Here is a 9,190-nt window from a genome sequence, read left to right as displayed (position 1 = left end):
TTCATCTGGAAGAATAAGAAACCCAGAATAGCTAAAGCAATCCTTAGCAGGAAGAATGAAACAGGGGGTATCACAATACCAGAACTTTTCAACTCTACTACAAAGCAATAGTAACAAAAACAGCATGGTATTGGCACCAAAATAGACAGGTAGATCAATGGTACAGAATAGAGGACACGGACACAAACCCAAATAAATACAATTTTCTAATACTAGACAAAGGGGCCAAAAATATGCAATGGAGAAAAGATAGCCTCTTCAACAAATGGTACTGGGAAAACTGGAAATCCATATGCAACAGAATGAAACTAAACCCCTATCTCTCACCCTGCACAAAACTCAACTCAAAATGGATCAAGGACCTTGAAATCAGACCAGAGACCCTGCATCTTATAGAAGAAAAAGTAGGTCCAAATCTTCACCTTGTTGGCTTAGGATCAGACTTCCTTAACAGGACTCCCAGAGCACAAGAAATAAAAGCAAGAATCAATAACTGGGATAGATTCAAACTAAATAGCTTTCTCTCAGCAAAGGAAACTATCAGCAATGCGAAGAGAGAGCCTACAGAGTGGGAAAATATCTTTGCCACTCATGCTTCAGATAGAGCACTAATTTCCAAATATATAAAGAACTCAAAAAACTCTACACCAAGAATACAAATAACCCAATCCACAAATGGGCTAAGGATATGAACAGACAGTTCACAGAAGAAGATCTACAAGCAATCAACAAACATATGAAAAAATGTTCACCATCTTTAGTAATAAGAGAAATGCAAATCAAAACTACCCTAAGATTCCATCTCACCCCAATTAGAATGGCGATTATCAAGAATACAAGCAACAATAGGTGTTGGAGATGATGTGGGGAAAAAGGTACACTCATACATTGCTGGTGGGACTGCAAATTAGTGCAGCCACTCTGGAGAGCAGTGTGGAGATTCCTTAGAAAACTTGGAATCGACCCTCCATTTGACCCAGCTATCCCACTCCTTGGCCTATACCCAAAGGACTTAAAATCAGCATACTACAGAGATACAGCCACATCAATGTTCATAGCTGCTCAATTCACAATAACCAGACTGTGGAACCAACCTAGATGCCCTTCAATTGATGAATGGATAAAGAAACTGTGGTATATATATACAATGGAATATTACTCAGCTATAAAGAATAATAAAATTATGGCATTTGCAGGCAAATGGATGAAATTGGAGAATATCATGTTAAGTGAGAAAGCCAATCTCAAAAATCCAAAAAACGAATGATCTCACTGATTAGCGGATGATGACACATAACGGGGGATGGTAGGGGGGAGGAATGGAGGAAGGAGGGACTGTATAGAGGGAAAAGAGAGGTGGGAGGGTTGGGGGGAGGGAAAAATAACGGAACGAATCAAACATTATTACCCTATGTAAATGTATGATTATGCAAATGGTGTGCTGTTACTCCATGTACAAACAAACATGTATCCCATTTTTTTACAATAAAAATAAATTAAAAAAAAAAGAAAATTGAATCAAGGTGATAGTGAGTGTGTACACACATCTACTGTGGTGCTGGGGATTGAACCCAGGGCTTCAAGCATGCTAGGTAAGTGCTCTGCCACTGGGCTCACCTCCAGCTGTTCCATATTAAAATTAAACAAGACTTAATAACTTCCAGTATTACAAAAAATGGATGGGAGTGGTGTTTTCATAGTCTGCTGGTGAGTTTACATTTGCCACAAAATTTTGGAAAGCCATTTAGCCACATAGGTGGTTCTTAACGTCTGGAATTTCAGTTCTTGTGCACACCAAAGCCGCATCCATTCTACATGAATACTCATAAAACTACTTTTCATGGTTTAATTGCCTAACTGTGATTTGGAAAATTGGTATCCTGGTGTAGTCAGCAAGCTACTGGGGCAAAGGCTTGGCATGAACATTTTTTATGTTTAAACAGTATCATTTACGCAACTCATCCTTTCTTTATTTGTGAACTGATTTTCTCATCAGTTTTGCAAGAAAGAGTAGCAAAATTGTTAGCAACAAATTGTGAAATAGATCTTTTGCTAAAACTTAATATGCTTAAATATTTTTTTTCTCCAACCCAGCATTCTTTTTTAAATTCCAAAAAGGTTTCTCATTTCCAGTTAAAACTGCTTTTCATACATGATTAATTTCAAATATACCTGGCTTATCTCTTAAGCTAAAAATCATAGTTGGTATCTTATTAAAATCACATGCATTTGCTAATTAATTTATTATGTTTTATTCAGCATTTATTGAGATGTAGCTATATGTCAAACCCTATATTGGATAAACCTTTGAATCTTTACCCTGAGAAGCCTTGCAGGAGAAATAAATACATGAAAGACCTCTGTTATGTGCTGAGCTTGAGGAATGTTCCAGGAAGTCAGTGAGGGTTGATTGACCCGGGGTGAGGGGAAAGTGGATGGGGGACACATCATCTTTTCAGCTCTTCCCATATCTTTCATAGCTGGTTTTCTAATCTATGTATAGGCCAGATGTTCTGACAGTTATATTAGAATTTGAATATTCTCTAAAATAACTTCTGAGCAAACTGATATAACTCTATACACTTCTTAGAAGAAACTTAGAGCATTAAATAATATTCTAGAACTTTAAGTGGAAAGTGTGGGTTCCCTTTTCATGAACCCATCTTTATTATTTATATTTTTGCAATACAAGCCTGCCTGTGTTTTACAGAGGTATTATACTATGTATTAATTAAGAAGAGCTCCAGGACTAAACATGTTTGAAGTTCAGATAGTAATTGCTCCACTAATACATCTATTCTTGCACATTCATTGTTAAGTGAAATTGGTTTTATAGTTTCTGGTTCCCATTTGTATTCTCAATCTGTTTCATTTTTTCTTTGAAGTTCTAAATTCTTAGAAAGTAGATATATCCCACAATGTGGTTTAGTTAAAAATAAAACCAATAAAGCACAGGGGATTGTAAGTGGAATGCACCCTTAAACACAGGGAAAATTCTCTTTCTCTTCCGTGTAGTTTTTATGACAAAAACAGTGGGTCTGAGAAAGTTAGAAATGAGGAAATCTCTGCTGGTCAGAGTACAGATTTTTGGCAGATAGAAATAGATTGGTTGTGCTGCTGAATTATCTGGCATTTATAAAAGTATCCTTATTGAACTATTTGTCAAAATTATTAGAAACTACTTTTAAGATATATCTCCACTTCATACTGTTATAAGAATTAAAAAATAAAGGAAAAAATAGCCTCATAGAAATCCCAGTATGTAGCCATTTAATATATCCATTTAAATAAATATCTGATGGTGCAATGGAACTTTAACATTTTTTAATAGGTAAGTGTTAGTGCTAGAATAACTTAAGTATTTAAAAACTGTTGTAGATTGCATTGTGTCCGCCCAAAAGAGATGTCAAGTTCTAACTATGGTACCTGTGACTGACTTTATTTGGTAATAGGGTCTTCAAAGATGTAATCAGATTAAAATGAAGTCATATTGGATGAGAGTGTGCCTTAATGCAATGACTGGTATTCCTATTACTAGAGAGAAATCTGGACACAGACTCAGGAGAATGCCATATGACAATGCAGGCAGATTGGATTTATGCTGTCACAACCTAATGAATGTCGAGAATTGTTAGGAAAAGGAAGAGAGGCTTCCTTTTATAGAATCTTCGAAGAGATGGCCTGCTGACACCTTAATGTATACCTTGTAACTTTCGAAATTGTGAAACGATACACTTCTGTTATTTTAATCCATTCAGTTTGAGGTAATTAGTTATAACAAGCATAGAAAACTAATACAAAAACTATAGATATGCACTGACATATTACTAAATTCAAAAAGTCAGATTGTTAGAAAGAGAAGAAATAAGAAGGAAAGAGTCATCCTGCCAAGAGTTACCAAATGAGACTTCTGCTCAGTAAAGGAAACAATTAGGAATGTGAAGACAGAACCCTCAGAACAGGAGAAAAATATTTGCTAGCTCCTCTTCTGACAGAGGATTAGTATCTAGAATATATAAAGAACTACAAAAACTTAACATCAAAAACCCCAAACAACTCAGTTAATAAATGAGCAAATGAACTAAACAGATACTTCTCAAAAGAAATACAAATGACCAACAAATATATAAAAAATGTTCTCCTCTGAACCTTCTTGCATTTCCTCACACGTGAGTTTTTGGGGGACACCTCATATCCAAACCATCACACAATAAGCACTGTAGAAACACCTGCTCTCACACGTGAGAAACACGTGTTTCACAACTTAACATCATTAGCAATTAGGAAAATTGAAATCAAAACTACACTGAGATTTCATCTTACATAAGTTAGAATGGCAGCCATCAAGAATGCAAACAATAATAAATGCTGGAGAGGATGTGGAGAAAAAGGAACACAATGTTGGTGGGATTGTAAATTAGCACAACTACTATGGAAATCAGTATGGAGGCTTCTCAATAGACTAGGAATGGAACCATCATATGACTCAGTTATACCACTCCTCAGTATTGATCCTAAAGAATTAAAGTCATCACACTATCTTGATACATGCATACCCATGTCTGTAACAACATAATTCACAACAAACTGTGAAACTAACTTAGGCGTCCATCAACAGATAAATGAATGAGGAAAATATGGTATATGTACACAATGGAATTTTATTCAGCCATAAAGAAAAATGAAATTAGTTGTTTGCAGAAAAGTGGATGGAACTTGAGAACATTATGTTAAACAGATAAGCCAAACTCAGAAGGTTAAGGATCCTATGTTTTCTCTCATATGTGGAAGCTGGAGAGGAAAAAGGTAAAGAAAGGTGGGAGGTGGCGGGGCTCTCATGAAAATCGAAGGGACGTCTGAAGAATAGAGGAAAGGGATCAGAGGAGGGAGGACAGGAGAGAAGGGGGAACTTCTGGGCAATGACATTGGACAAATTATATTGCATGCATGTACAAAAATGTAGCAATGAATCCCACCATTATACACAACTATAATATACAAATAAAAATATGGAAAAACAAAAAAGAGGCAAATGCTCATCAAATTTCTAGTAGGAAGCAGATATACAAGCTTTAAAAATATCCATAATGGAATTGATCACACAAAAATTTAATTACTCATTATCAAATAAGAATATAAACAGAAAAATATGAAACAAACTGAACAATATTTCCAAATATATATGACAACTGTATAACACATAAATTACTCATACAGATTGAAAATATAAGCATTAAGAGTCAATTGGGCAAAGCACAAATGCTTTTATACTGAAATAAGTTAACATGGTGAGCAGGTGTTTCTACAGTGCTTATTGTGTTATGGTTTGAATATGAGGTGTCCCCCAAAAACTCACGTGTGAGAAAATGCAAGAAGGTTCAGAGGAGAAGATTGTGTTGTGGGAGTCTTAATTCAATCAGTGAATTAATCCCCTAATAGGGATTAACTGAGTGCTAATCGAAGTGGGGGGTGTGGCAGGGGGAGATGGGCATTGGGGGCGTGGCTTTGGGTTGTATATTTGTGTCTGGCAAGTGGAGACCTCGCTGCTTCCTGATCACCAAACGAGCTACTTCCCTCTACCACACTCTTTTGCCATGAGTTTCTGCCTCAACTCAAGCCCGGAGGAATGGAGCTGGCCTTTTGTGGACTAAGACCTATGAAACCATGAACCCTCAAATAAACTTTTCCTCCCCTATAATTGTTCTGGTTGTGTCCTTTAGTCACAGCAGCGAAAAAAACTTACTGAAACATTGTGTCACACCTTTCTAAATGCTTTACACATTAAATTTTAGCCCTTTTGTCAATTCCGAGATGGCTTTGGTGAAGTGACTTAATCTTGTTGTGCCTCAGTTTCCCTTCTTGTGTACATGTTTAAGAATTTCTCCTTGAAAGATACAAAGAAGGAGATTGCTGAGTCATAAAGAATGTGTATTTTATATTTAATAAGTTTTACCAAAATTCTAACAAATGCTGTGTCAATGTACATTTCTTAGCAACACTGTTTGAAAGTAGCAGTTTCCCTGCCTCCTTAGCTAACACTTGATAGATTCTATAAATAGATTTCCTTTTCTGCCAATCAGATGAACAGATCACCCCTGCCACTCAAGAATTCAAGTCCTGGATGTCCTTATAGGTACATTCAATTTGTATGTGAAGAATGTACACAAGGGAACCTCAGTAAATTTGTCAGTGTATTTCCCAGGAGAAACTTTGCAGGTTAGGAGACAGTGAGATGGTATATTCAAAGCATTTGGAAAAAAAAAATTGCCAACCAAAATTATTTTACATGGCAAAACTATTCTTCAGAAATGAGAGAGAAATAAAGACTTCTCTAGACAAACAAAAGCTGAGAGTTCATTACCATTAGACCTGCTTTATAAAAAAAAATGCTAAAGGGAATTCTTCAAACTGAAATGAAAGGCATCTGATAAGTAACATGAAAATATGAAAGTTCAGTCAGTCCTCTCTACCTGAGGCTTCCACATCCATGGATTGAACCAGCAGTGAATTGAAAATATTTGGGTAAAAAACTGCATCTGTACTGAGGCATATAATACATGGATTCTTCTAGTCATTATTCCTTAAACAATACAGTGTAACAACTCACATTTTATCGTCTCATTCAAAAAATATTTGTTAACTAGTGTGTTATAATCCCAATTATAAAGCAAGATAAAAAGGCAAAATTTCCTACTTTTATGCTGCTTACATTCTAAAGAAGAAAGTAGAAACAAAGTAAAGTGTATAGAATATTAGTGATATATCATAAGAGAAAAATAAGGCAGATATGGGGGAAAGAAATAGCTGAGTGGGACTAGGATTGAAATTTTAGAGAGGGGGTCTGAGGAACACCTTAGGGGAAAGATTATTTATGTCTTTCTTGTAGCATTTATTGCTTTTAATTTAAAAAGTGTTCACTTTTAAAATTTGGTAAAATATAAATAACAAAATTTATCACTTGATAATTTTTAATGTACAATTCAGTGGCCTTCGTCACATGCACACTGCTGTGCATAATCATCCACATGACTCTCCAAAGCGTTTTTTATACCTAACGAAACTCCATCCCCATTAAACACTCGTGCCTCATTTCCCTATCTCTGCAGTCCTGGTAAACAATATTCTACTTTCTGTCTTTCTAAATTTGAGTACTTCAGCTATCTCATATGAATAAAATCATACAATATTTGTCCTTTTGTGTTTGGCTTAATTCATTAAACATATCTTCAGATTCATCCAGGATATAGCATGAATCTTGCTTGTTCCTTGCCCCCCCCCAAATAGAACTTCTTATTTGTTACTATTAAAAATCTAAACAGATTTAAACAGATTCTTGAACTGGCGGTCCCTATCCATCAGCCCATTCAACTAAGCACCTGTCTTGTCCTCAGTAGCTTTTCCAGAACTACTACCTTCACCGTGAAGTTCATGAATTTTCCCAATTCAAACTTGGTCTTGTTCAGCATTTTAACTTTTCTAACAAAGACATCATGAAGAAGATAAATTGATTGGCAAGCTTTTTCTACGTCTTTCCCGGTGCTGTCTGGAGTCAGTTTATTGACTACTTCTTTCAAGTCACTTGTCTGTACCTCCCAGGCCATGATTTCCATTATCTTCTGGATTTGGCGGACCTGTTGGTGCTGAGCATGAGAGGTCTTCTGGATCTGATTGTCGCAGTTTTTAGTAAAACCAACACAGAACAGATGCAGCAAATAACCATCGCTAGTCTTGACATCAACATCATCATCTGCCATTTTTTGACAAAGGAACCCATTTTGTCACAGGTAAGATTCATGCCATGGAAGTTAGGCAGGCAGTTTTTTCCTTGAATGACCTCAGTAATTAGCTTGAACTTCCTAAATGCAACTTCATCATTCTGCAGACCAGCAAGACTCACTTCAAACACATACCTTTGAGGCCATCAGATGCAATTTTGGTTCCTTGGGTCCTTGTGACTAATATTTTTCCAATATTTCTTATATTGAACATAGCCAGTGCTTTCACATCATACCAATATTTCTTAGAAAATGGATCAACCACTTTCTTCTTGGCTCCCTTCTTGCCACCTTTCATAATGCATTTGTTCTTGCCTACCACCATGGTACTGCTCAGAGAGCCAAAAGAATTGCTCATTCCTTTTTAAGACTAACTAATATTTCATTGTGTATATAGACAACATTTTGTTTATTCATTTGTTAATGGATATTTGGATTGTTTCTATCTTTTGGCACTTGCCAAGAATGCTGCTGTGAATATGGGCACACAAATATCTTTCAAATCCCTTTTTTAATACACTCAGGATAGACATTGCTGAATCAAACACAAATTCTAATGTTTAATTTTGTGAGGAACAACCATCCTTTTTAGCAAAGGGACAATATAATTGTATATGTCTAAGCTTTCAAATTTCTCCACATCCTCACCAACAATTGTTGTTTTAGATTTTTGTTTGTTCATTATTTGGTATCCTGATGGGTATAAGGTAGTATCTGTAGTTTTGATTTGCTTTTTCCTAATCGTTAGTAATGGTGAGCATCTTTTCACGTGCTTATTGGCCATTTGTATATCTTCGTTGGAGAAATATCTCTTCAAGCTCTTTGTCCAATTTTTTATTGTTTACTTTTTGTTTTTGAGTTTTACAGTCTCTGCATATTCTGATATCAGATATATGATTGGCAAATCTCAATTTCCATTCTTTCAGTTGCCTTTTTACCCTGGGCACAGTGTCCTTTGCTGCATAAATTTGAATTCTTGATGAAATACACTTGTCTATTTTTTCTTTTGTTGTCAATGTTTTGGGTTAAAATCCAAGAAATCATTGTCAAATTTAATGCCACGAAGACTTACCCTATATTTTTCCTTGCATTTTTGTCTTAAAGTGTTTGGTTTTGGAATCTTAAGCTTTTGATCATTGTGAGTTAATTTTTGTCAGGTAAGGGTTCAACATCTTTCCTTTTCATATGAATAATATGTGTTCCATTTGATAGTTCTCATATTGCAAAGCTCCTTGAGGATAATGCTGTGTCTTATAATCTTTCATATACCTTGAAGTTCCATGCATTTAGTGAAATTAACACACTTTTTAAAAAATGAATGTTTTGTGGTTACTGATCATTGAATTGAATTGAATTGAAAATATTAGTCTGTCAGCAACTTGATTATAGGACCCAGCACATACTAGATATTTAAA

General features: G+C 35.5%; 1 pseudogene across 1 annotated transcript; it reads right to left on the bottom strand.

The window, feature by feature from the left end:
• Positions 1 to 7,368: 7,368 nt before the first annotated feature.
• LOC306644844 (small ribosomal subunit protein eS1-like) lies at positions 7,369 to 8,108 on the bottom strand (annotated as a pseudogene). The gene has a single exon. The product of its transcript is annotated as a small ribosomal subunit protein eS1-like (transcript).
• Between the last annotated feature and the right edge of the window lie 1,082 nt (positions 8,109 to 9,190).

This window comes from Sciurus vulgaris (genome assembly GCF_902686455.1).
Source record: "Sciurus vulgaris genome assembly, chromosome: 15".
NCBI lineage: Eukaryota > Metazoa > Chordata > Mammalia > Rodentia > Sciuridae > Sciurus > Sciurus vulgaris.
The sequence above is the reverse complement of the archived record's forward strand: the minus strand, read 5'-3'. Positions and strand labels throughout refer to the sequence as shown.